This window comes from Sinocyclocheilus anshuiensis, unplaced genomic scaffold (genome assembly GCF_001515605.1).
Source record: "Sinocyclocheilus anshuiensis isolate Anshui unplaced genomic scaffold, SAMN03320099.WGS_v1.1 scaffold1245, whole genome shotgun sequence".
Classification (NCBI taxonomy): domain Eukaryota; kingdom Metazoa; phylum Chordata; class Actinopteri; order Cypriniformes; family Cyprinidae; genus Sinocyclocheilus; species Sinocyclocheilus anshuiensis.
Genome location: NW_015551071.1, coordinates 30461 through 39879, shown reverse-complemented (window position 1 = coordinate 39879; position 9419 = coordinate 30461). Strand labels below are relative to the sequence as shown.

Sequence of the window (9419 nt, the reverse complement as noted above, 5' to 3'; positions counted from 1 at the left end):
ATAACAAAGAGTGAAAAATTTAAGGGGGTCTGAATACTTTCCGTACCCACTGTATATATATATACACAACTAGCAACAGTTAAATACATGGATCATACTCACCCACCATGGCTCCCACGCCTGTCTCTTAACTGAATACAATCTCATGCTCTCTATCTCAATAGAGAGCATGGGTCCCGTTTAACCAGACCCGAAGACAACCTGAGAAACAACAGGACCCATTACCCATTCATGCATGAAGAGCTACTGCTCCTCGGAGCCGAATCCCTCAGGAAGGGTTTCCGCAGAAACACATCTTACACATACCTCAGGGAACGTAGCGTACTCAAGCCCACTCCACAAAGGGGCGATTCACCGGTTCGACCATAAGGGCAGTGTGACAGGGAGGTCCCGCAGGCCCGACCGTCTATCCAACTGCAGAGTTGAAAAAGAGTATTAGGCTCCTGAACGCCTCAGCGAGAGGAGCCTTTACATGCATGATGGTTTAGAGGTTGACTCAAATCTCAGGAGACCCCTCGGGGCGAGACATGAGTAGCACGTCCTGGCCGGGGCAGCTTCCCAGCTAGGACATCAGGGAGCACATCACGAAGCATTATACTCCGAAAAATGCTTACCCGAATGGAGGACCCGCAGGTCCTGATGAAACTAGTTAGTGAATTCACATAAACTAGCAATAGATAGATGAAATGGATCGTACTCACCAACCACGGCTCCCGCGCATGACTCAAGCTCACAGGGCATCATCTGAAGGCAAAGCCCGAGGAGCCCTTCTGCTTAGTGGCACGGAGAGCATGATCTGTGGTGCGATGAAACTCAGCCACCTCATCATAACAATACACTCTTATGAGAACAAAAGGAAATTACTGATAGGGAAAAATTTCCCATCAGGTCCTTTCCTTATTCTGCCCATCAACCGCAAATCGCGACAATGGGCAGCCAAATCTCACTGTGACCGCAACGCGCAGCACGCATTCAGCTCCCGCGGGAGCTAAACACGCTCCGCCCAAACGCTAGATTACCTCAGAAATCAAGCGAGAACTAAAACCGCTGCCGTGAATGCGTCGCTATTCCGGCGAGAGGCAAACGCACTCATGCAAACGCTAGCTACAAACTCGGGGAAATGGTAAAGTACTCACCTCCCCCTCAGTAGTCTTGTAAATGCATCACGATGAGCACAAGCCGTCTCCTCGTGAGACGAGCACGTTCAATTAATGCTTATCCCTCACAAGAAACAATGAATACAGAGCGAAACCAACTCACTCGAGAGCGGAATGCGCTTGCTCTTCACCATACACACACACAACACGCGAGCCATGTGAAAATGCGGGTATCAGAGCAAAGCCTCTGTCGAGAGAACATGCACTCCTAGTCATGCTTAACATAAACAAACGGTCAGTGAAGACGAAGAAGAGGATGACGTGTTCTACCGGCGCCCTTTTATACTGTGGTCGTGCCGGTAGTGACGTCATAGGCTGTCACCGGCCAATATCATTGTTGTGTTTAGATGTATGCTTCAGACACCGGTCACGCCGAAGGCGTTCCCCATAGCGACCCCTAGAGGACGCAGTTCGAAGTTCCCTCGGAAGGGTAGTACAGTTACTGTGGTAAACTCGCATAGTAAATGTTGTGATTACTGTGCTAGTACTACAAATGCCACAGTAAAACTACGATTACTGAGGTAAACCCATAGTAAGTGTTGTGGTTATTTTGCTTTAACTACAAATACCACAGTAAAACTATGGTTAATGTGGTAAAACCATAGTTGGGCTATCGTGATTTAACTCTTTCCCCACCAGCACTTTTGAAAAACAGTTGCCAGCCACCACCAGCGATTTTGATGATTTTCTCTCAAATTTGATGGCCTCCGGTATATTTTGCTCTATGAATATTTGAATATGCAATACACCAAAATAAAGATCAGAGCCTCTACTTTAACACACAAAAAAATCTGTTTGATCTGTCTTAAAGCATTCTTTTTTATCAACACTTGAATATAGGTAGGTTTCATAAAAATGCATAATTTTGAGCAAAAAGGCGAGAAAATCTAATTCTTATAAAAAACTACATCTGGATAATATTCAGTACGATTATCAGAGCTTGAATCCAGTAAATTGCTTCCATCAACACCTCCAAAGCTTGCACAGACATATACCACTTCCTGGATCAACATTTTACTCTGTAACATTATGCAGTTTTCATTTATATGCTGTCTATTGCTGATGATCGCATTATTTTTCATATGCATCTGTTTACATAAGAGATCGCTCGTTTCTCCGTCCTGTTCACGTGTGATTTTTTGTTCGGGAGGTTTTGTACTCGTTCAGAAGATGTGTAATAGCGCCCCCGAGTGTATAACAGTGAAAACACGAAAAGCCGTAAAAACTCATCTTTGGCAGGGAAGTGTTTTCTTGTAAAAGACGAGATAACTATTTCCCGCCATTTACGAGTTAACTACAAATACCACAGTAAAACTATGGTTATGATTAATTAAAAGAATAACCCCGTGATCTCATTACAAAAAAAGATTGTTGCCCTTACTTACCTGTTTGAAGGTGTACGCGCATCAGAACTGCCGCTGAAGATGACACCTGGTATTTGCACGCATCTGTTCTCCACCGAAGTTAATGGGAAGGATTTGTATATCATATGCACGCAAAATTGGACTTTGGCGTACGCATTACACACAATAGGACACAAGTGTAAAGTCGTGTTATTTATACTCAAATTGATGAGAACGGGTTGGCTTTTGCACAACTAAAATAACTGGTAGCAGCTGACAGCGGAAGGCTTGCACATTCAAGTTTTAAATGGCCATGCCAGCTCATATTAAAAATAAGGTGGAAAGATATAATTTCCATGGATCTAGTTTTAGCACCTGTTTAAGGTTTGAATCAAGTCTCCTCTAATGGAGTAGAATTGGCAAGGTGGCACAGTCACAAAAAAACTAGGGACCTAGAATTGTGTTCCTAGGACCACAGTATTGGAGTAATACATTATTGCGGTTCACTAAATAAAATGCAACAAAATGTTCCACCTTTTCTGATATATGTCCACTAATTTGCACCCCCCCCGTATAAGTGTAGTATGAACTCGAAGTGAGGAGATGGGGCGGAGGAGGGATGCTGATAAACCGTCAATGGATAGAGGTAAGTCAACTGTATTTATATCATGGTGTTGATTAACTTGAGTGCGCTCCACCTGTGTTAATTAGGCTAAGTATCTGACGCACTCCTGGAAGTGTAGCCCTACCGGCTGCTGGTATTGGACTACGTGGTTTGGGGTGCCCGGTCAGGAGGGCTCGAGCCGATGCTCAACATCGTTGGAACGGGTGAGGCCTACCGGCTGATGGGGGAGGAGCAGTGTGATTGTATAGCCCTACCAGGAGGGCCCGAGTTGCCTCGACTGGAATAGCTCGCGTCGAACCGGTAAGCCTCTCCGAACGTAAGACGGAAAGGTAAAATTGTCTGGCCAGGAGGCTCTCGCCGACATCCGACGGGAGCACACGGCATCGAACGGGTGAGCCTCGCAGACCGTAGAATGGAAAAGGTAAGGTTGTCTAGTCGGGAGGCTCTCGCCGGCATCCGATGGGAGCTCAATACTCACAGCATCGGACGGGTAAGCCTCGCCGACCGTAGGATGGAAAAGGTAAAAAAGTTTGTTTGTTTTTTTTACACTGAGTGATTACAATAAATTGTTTGATGACCAATGAGGGTTTGGTGGGCTTTTTTGATGTGAAACTGGTTATTTCTGATGTAGCTTTGATAAGCTTCTGAAGACCATCTTCCTAGAGTTTGGATCTGCTGCTTGGAGAGGCCTTTTTTGGGCTGCTGATGTTGCTGCCCCGATGTGAAAAGAATGGCTGGAGAAATTCTTTGCTGGGATGCCCGACAATTGCAGGGATCGAATTTGAAAGAGATGGTGAGTTTCGAGCATCTAAGAAAACCGAAAGAGGCTAGAATGAACATGGCATCGAGTGTGCATACAGCCAATGAGAGACCAAAGATACAGGGCAGCGGGAAGTTCGGGGAGGAGTTATATGAAACGTAGTTTGCGGACCAGTGTTGCCAAATCTGCGATTGCCACCAGTTGTTTTTATGTCAGCAGGTTGAAGCGATCCCAATAACTTGATATTTAAGCCCTGGAATGTGAATTGTACCAGGAGAACCCAGCCAAAAAAAAAAAATTATATTTTACCCCCCGAACGCGAATTTTACTGGGGGACCCCCTCGAAAGCAATTGTGCTATTCAACTGGGAAGGCTCATGCAGCATCTGACGGGAGTTCAATACTCACGGCATCAGACGGGTAAGCTTCACCGGTAGTCTGACGGAAAGGCAAGGCTTGCTCGACCGGGAGGCTCACGTTAAAGACGTGCATTTTCCTCTTAGACCGGGAGGCTCTTGCAGCATCTGATGGGAATTCAATACTCACGACATGAGATGGGTGAGCCTCGCCAGTAGTCGATGGAGGAACATATTTGCTCCACCGGAAGCGCTCTTGCAGCATCTGTAAGGGAATTCAATGCTCAGAAGAATTTGAGTTGTCTAAAAGGGTAGATGCTATGAGGATTACTTTGCGTAATTGTTTGATGAATCCAATAAGCTGCTTCTTATAACACATCAGAAAATCTTGGTGCTGCTTTGCATCTGAAAGTTAAGTGCACGACAAAATAGAATTTCCTGTGCCAACGTACCCCAAATAAGTGCCGTGAATCTGGATGGATAGGCATAGCTTTGAAAGCTGAGGTGATGTCGACTTTTGCCAGCCAAGTGCTAAGACCCGTGATTTTATTATATTGATTGCATGATCAATGTCCTACTATTGAGAGGGAATTAGTCAAGGAATCGAGGTGTTTATGCTTGAAAACAGGGAGTTACGTGGAGCGGACAGATCGATTAGAAGGCGTTTCTTACCCCAGAAATTTCCTAGTAGCCACTCCAATGGGCTAATGCGAAACTGAGAAGGCGGGGCATCAAAAGGGCTGATCATGAACCCTCGTTTAATTCACGCCGCCTATGGGGGAAAAGCTGAACAGATTATTTCAGTGAAACGGCTGAGCGTAATGAAAAACTCAGAAAAATGGCTTTTGATGTCCACATTCAAGGATTTACGATTGCTGTAGCATTTCTGTCGTAAAGAAATAGACAAATATTCAAGATTAATTGGACATTTGAATTAAATGTTTAGCCATACAAGGATTAGATCGCACAGTGACATGCAGAAACAATTGTCGGGACATTGCTGCCCTTTGTAGGCTTTTGGTATAATGTGTATGTACATTATATTGTTTATAATGCAGTATGTTAAGTTTTGTTCAACAGAACCATATGGTTACTTGCTTTTGATACTTTATTTGGACCAATTATTATGGCCTCTTTTTTTTTTCTTCTTTCTAGCAACTGGTTTTCCAAAGCACATAGTAACGAATTTACCCATTAAAAAATTTATTTGGCAACTTTTAGCATCTTTAAAAAGTTATTAGATGTTAAAGACGTGCATTTTCCTCTTAACCACCCAAAAAAGAAAGTATTGAAAAGCTAGCCAAGCTGCAAGTCGACTAGAGAATTGGAGAGCGGTGCCTAGCAATACTCACGTCACATGTGAATTAGGTTGCTAGTTGCACTTGTTCGATAATAATAGTTTATTTTATGATAAACCTAGTTGTTAGTTTGTGCCTATAATTGTTAATCATTTAGGTACATAGTTGAACTTATTTTCTCGAAACTCAAAATCTTTTTCATCCGTTTATCTGAGTGAAATGTGTAGTTTAAAAATACAGGTAAAAATGCTAGCGAAAAGTAATTCCGAAAATCTGATTAATTTCTTTGTGTATTCTACCCAGTTTGCGTCATGGTTACAAAATGACATCAACATCCTTTTGTCACAACGTCGTTTAACAACTTTTAGCAAGAAAACTACCTGCCTTTTAGCGACTTTACCTAAAAATGAATTTGCAAGACGGCTTGCGTCGCTAGAGGAAGCGGCCTCGCGCTAGTGTCTGCTGGAGGCCCGGCTGCATACGACACTGCGGCCGGAAGAGCCGCGGTGAAAAAGGTTGAGCTGAAGCGGGAAGCAAGTGAGGCTTTGCTGCGGTGAGATCTGGGGCACGGCCCAGAGGCCCGGCTGCATACGACGCTGCGGCCGGAAGAGCTGCGGTGAATGGTTGAGCCGAAGTGGGAAGCAAGTGAGGCTTTGCTGGTGAGATCTGGGGTGCGGCCCAGGCTCGTTGAAGGCCTGCTGCTGCGACCCGGCGCTTAAGGAGAGCCGGGTCTTGTGCGGGGCGATGGTGGTGTCGAGCGAGGCAAGTTCGGGGCCTTGCGAACTTTGCTCGAAATATTGGCCGCACTGCTGGAGTAGATTTAGGAGTGAGGTTGTCTGATTGCTGGGAGACGAATAACTTTGATCGTACAGAACTGATTTGTTTACCCTTCGCGAGGACGGTGCGTCGGAATTAATCAACATTTGCCTCGGGCTTAAATGCGGTCCACTTTCCGATTGGAGGAATTGTAGGCTCAGCCGAAAGATAAGAAGATGTCAGGGAAAAAAATGGAAGTGACGCCGATAGAGGCGAAGTTAAGCCTCGGCGTCGTGGAGAGCGTGTGGCTGGTCGAGCAGGGAGCAGCGGCCGCGATGAAGCCTGGAGCTCGGCGGCGGTGTCTGGCGGAGAACGAGCGATCCTGGGGATCAGTTTGCCCGGAGAACCGAAAAATCCCCAGTATAGGCCTCATCGTTTAGATGGGAGAAGCTGAGTCTGAAATATAACGGCAAAAGGTGCAAACCGAATGCTGATAAACAGTCAATGGATAGAGGTAAGTCAGCTGTATTTATATCATGGTGTTGATTAACTTGAGTGCGCTCCACCTGTGTTAATTAGGCTAAGTATCTGACGCACTCCTCCTGAACCTTGTTAATAAAACATAATTTTGTGTTTTCAAGGCTGCTCCTGATTTGATAATTGTTACAATCTGATGGTTAAGGCTTAGTGGCATGTCACCTAAGGAAATTTAAGGTTTTTAGGAATGTTGTTTTATGCCAGGAAAAATAAATAAACTGAATGATCAATTCTGCAGTTATTTAGGATGATCCTAGGGTTTGACAAGTTGAATGAATGAATTAATTAATTAACAAACAAACAAATAAATAAATACATAAATACCTACCTACCTACTGACAGTGTGAAAAAAAAAAATAAACACACACACTATCAAATTACCCTAAATGTATTATAGGCCTGCTTGACCTGGTTCATTTACAGTCCTGTGAGATCATTGGCTATGTTCTCAATCATTCAACCATATCAGTTGTGTCTATAAGAGTACAAATGCTGTAGCAGATCATTTGCATTTGGTATTCACTGTGGAGCTCAATCATTGGGATGCTTCTATTTCTATACACACTCCTGCTTTTCCATCAACTTCATGCAAAGGTGGAAAACACTCCTTGTCAAACAATGGGAGACCCTAAGTACCCGCTGTTTTCCAAGGATGGAGATGTAACTATTGGAGGAATTTTTCCTATCCACAGAAAGGAAACATTACCTTCTTTTGAGTTTATGCAAAAACCTCAACTTCTCTTATGCTCAAGGTTTGTCACAAAAATTCTAGAACATTTTATAATATTTGTTTATTAATTTTATATTTTAATAATAATTATTATTTTTAATATTATTATTATTATTAAGATATCTAGAAGCAGCATATCTAGGAACTAATTTTTAACAGCAAATGTCCATCTGGAACATCTGGAATTCTATCATGTTTCAAAATGGCATTATACCTTATATGTGGTTTGTTTTCACAGTGTGAATCTGAGAAATTTTCTTCTAGCTCAAGTCATGATCTTCACTATTGAGGAGATTAACAGAAATGAAACTTTGCTTCCAAATGTTTCTATTGGATATCAGATTTATGATATGTGTGGTTCAAGACTGTCTACCATGAGTGCAACTATGGGACTGATGAATGGTCCGGATTTTGGATCAGGTGACAGATGCAATGGACAACCTCCTTTACCTGCCATCATAGGAGAAACGGAATCTTCTGCCACAGTGATTCTGTCCAGAACTACAGGACCTTTTAAAATTCCAGTGGTAAGGAGCAAAAACTCTAAATGTTTCACAGTTACCATACTGATGACTGTATCTTTGCTACTTGTGCTTTTATTTTTTTCCTCAGATAAGTCCCTCAGCCACATGTGAATGTTTCAGTAATAGGAAAGATTACCCCTCTTTCTTCAGGACTATTGCTAGTGATTACCACCAGAGTAGTGCACTTGTAAATATAGTCAAGCACTTTGGCTGGTCTTGGGTGGGAGCTGTGAACAGTGACACTGACTATGGAAACAATGGGATGGCCGTTTTTCTAAAAATAGCCCAGGAGGAGGGGATATGTGTGGAGTACGCTGTGAAATTCTACCGAACAGAGACAGAAAAACTCAAAAAAGTAGTAGACACAATTAAAAAAGGCACATCAAAAGTGATTGTTGCATTTGTTTCATTTGTTGAGATGGGCTTACTTATTGATCAGTTAAGTATTCAGAATATTGCAGGCTTTCAAATGATTGGTGTGGAGTCATGGATAACTACAATAAATTACATCACTCCAAATAGCTTTCATTCGCTGGGAGGGTCCCTGGGATTTGCAGTGAGAAAAATCAATATTGAAGGCTTTGCAGATTATCTTCTAAAATAATTCTGGGATACAGCTATTCCATGCTCACAGAGTGAAGGGAATTTTTCTCAATATGCTTTAAGTTGCAGCAGATATGAGGAGTTAATTGAACAAAAAAAAAACAATGAAAATGTACCTGAACTAAGATATGAATACAATGTCTACAAAGCAGTTTATGCTGTAGCTCATGCACTACACAGTCTTATGAAGTGCAAAGAAAATAAAGGTTGTGAGCAAAGCCTGACAATACAACCATGGAAGGTAAAAGATAAAAAACAGATAAATAGAAAGGGAGCAACATATATTTTATTTTGATTTAATAGTACGTTAAATGTTTTTATTTAATAGTATGTTAAATGCCACATCAAAAATGTCTTTTTTTATGCTTAGATGGTTGAGGCTATGAAAACAGTAAATTTCACCACAAAGATGGGTGATCATGTGTGGTTTGACAGCAGTGGTGTTGCAGTAGCCCAGTATGAAGTTGTGAACTGGCAACAGGAATCTGATGGATCATTCCTGTTTAAATCTGTGGGATTCTATGATGCCTCACTTCCCCCTCACCAGCACTTGCAGCTAGATACTAAAAAGATCATTTGGGCTGGAGGACATCTGAAGGTAAATGCCAATAACCTGTTTCTGATATAGGGTTATTTTATATTAAGGGTCATATAAAAAACTAAAGAGTAAATACGTGTACTGACCTTTATAAAAGGCAAGAATAATAACAAATTAATTTAGGACATAAAAT

The 9419-nt window shown here is 42.4% G+C and overlaps 1 pseudogene; it reads left to right on the top strand.

Annotated features, from left to right (window-relative positions):
- Positions 1 to 7374: 7374 nt before the first annotated feature.
- The window catches only part of LOC107662186 (extracellular calcium-sensing receptor-like), a 3545-nt pseudogene continuing 1500 nt past the window's right edge, over positions 7375 to 9419 (top strand).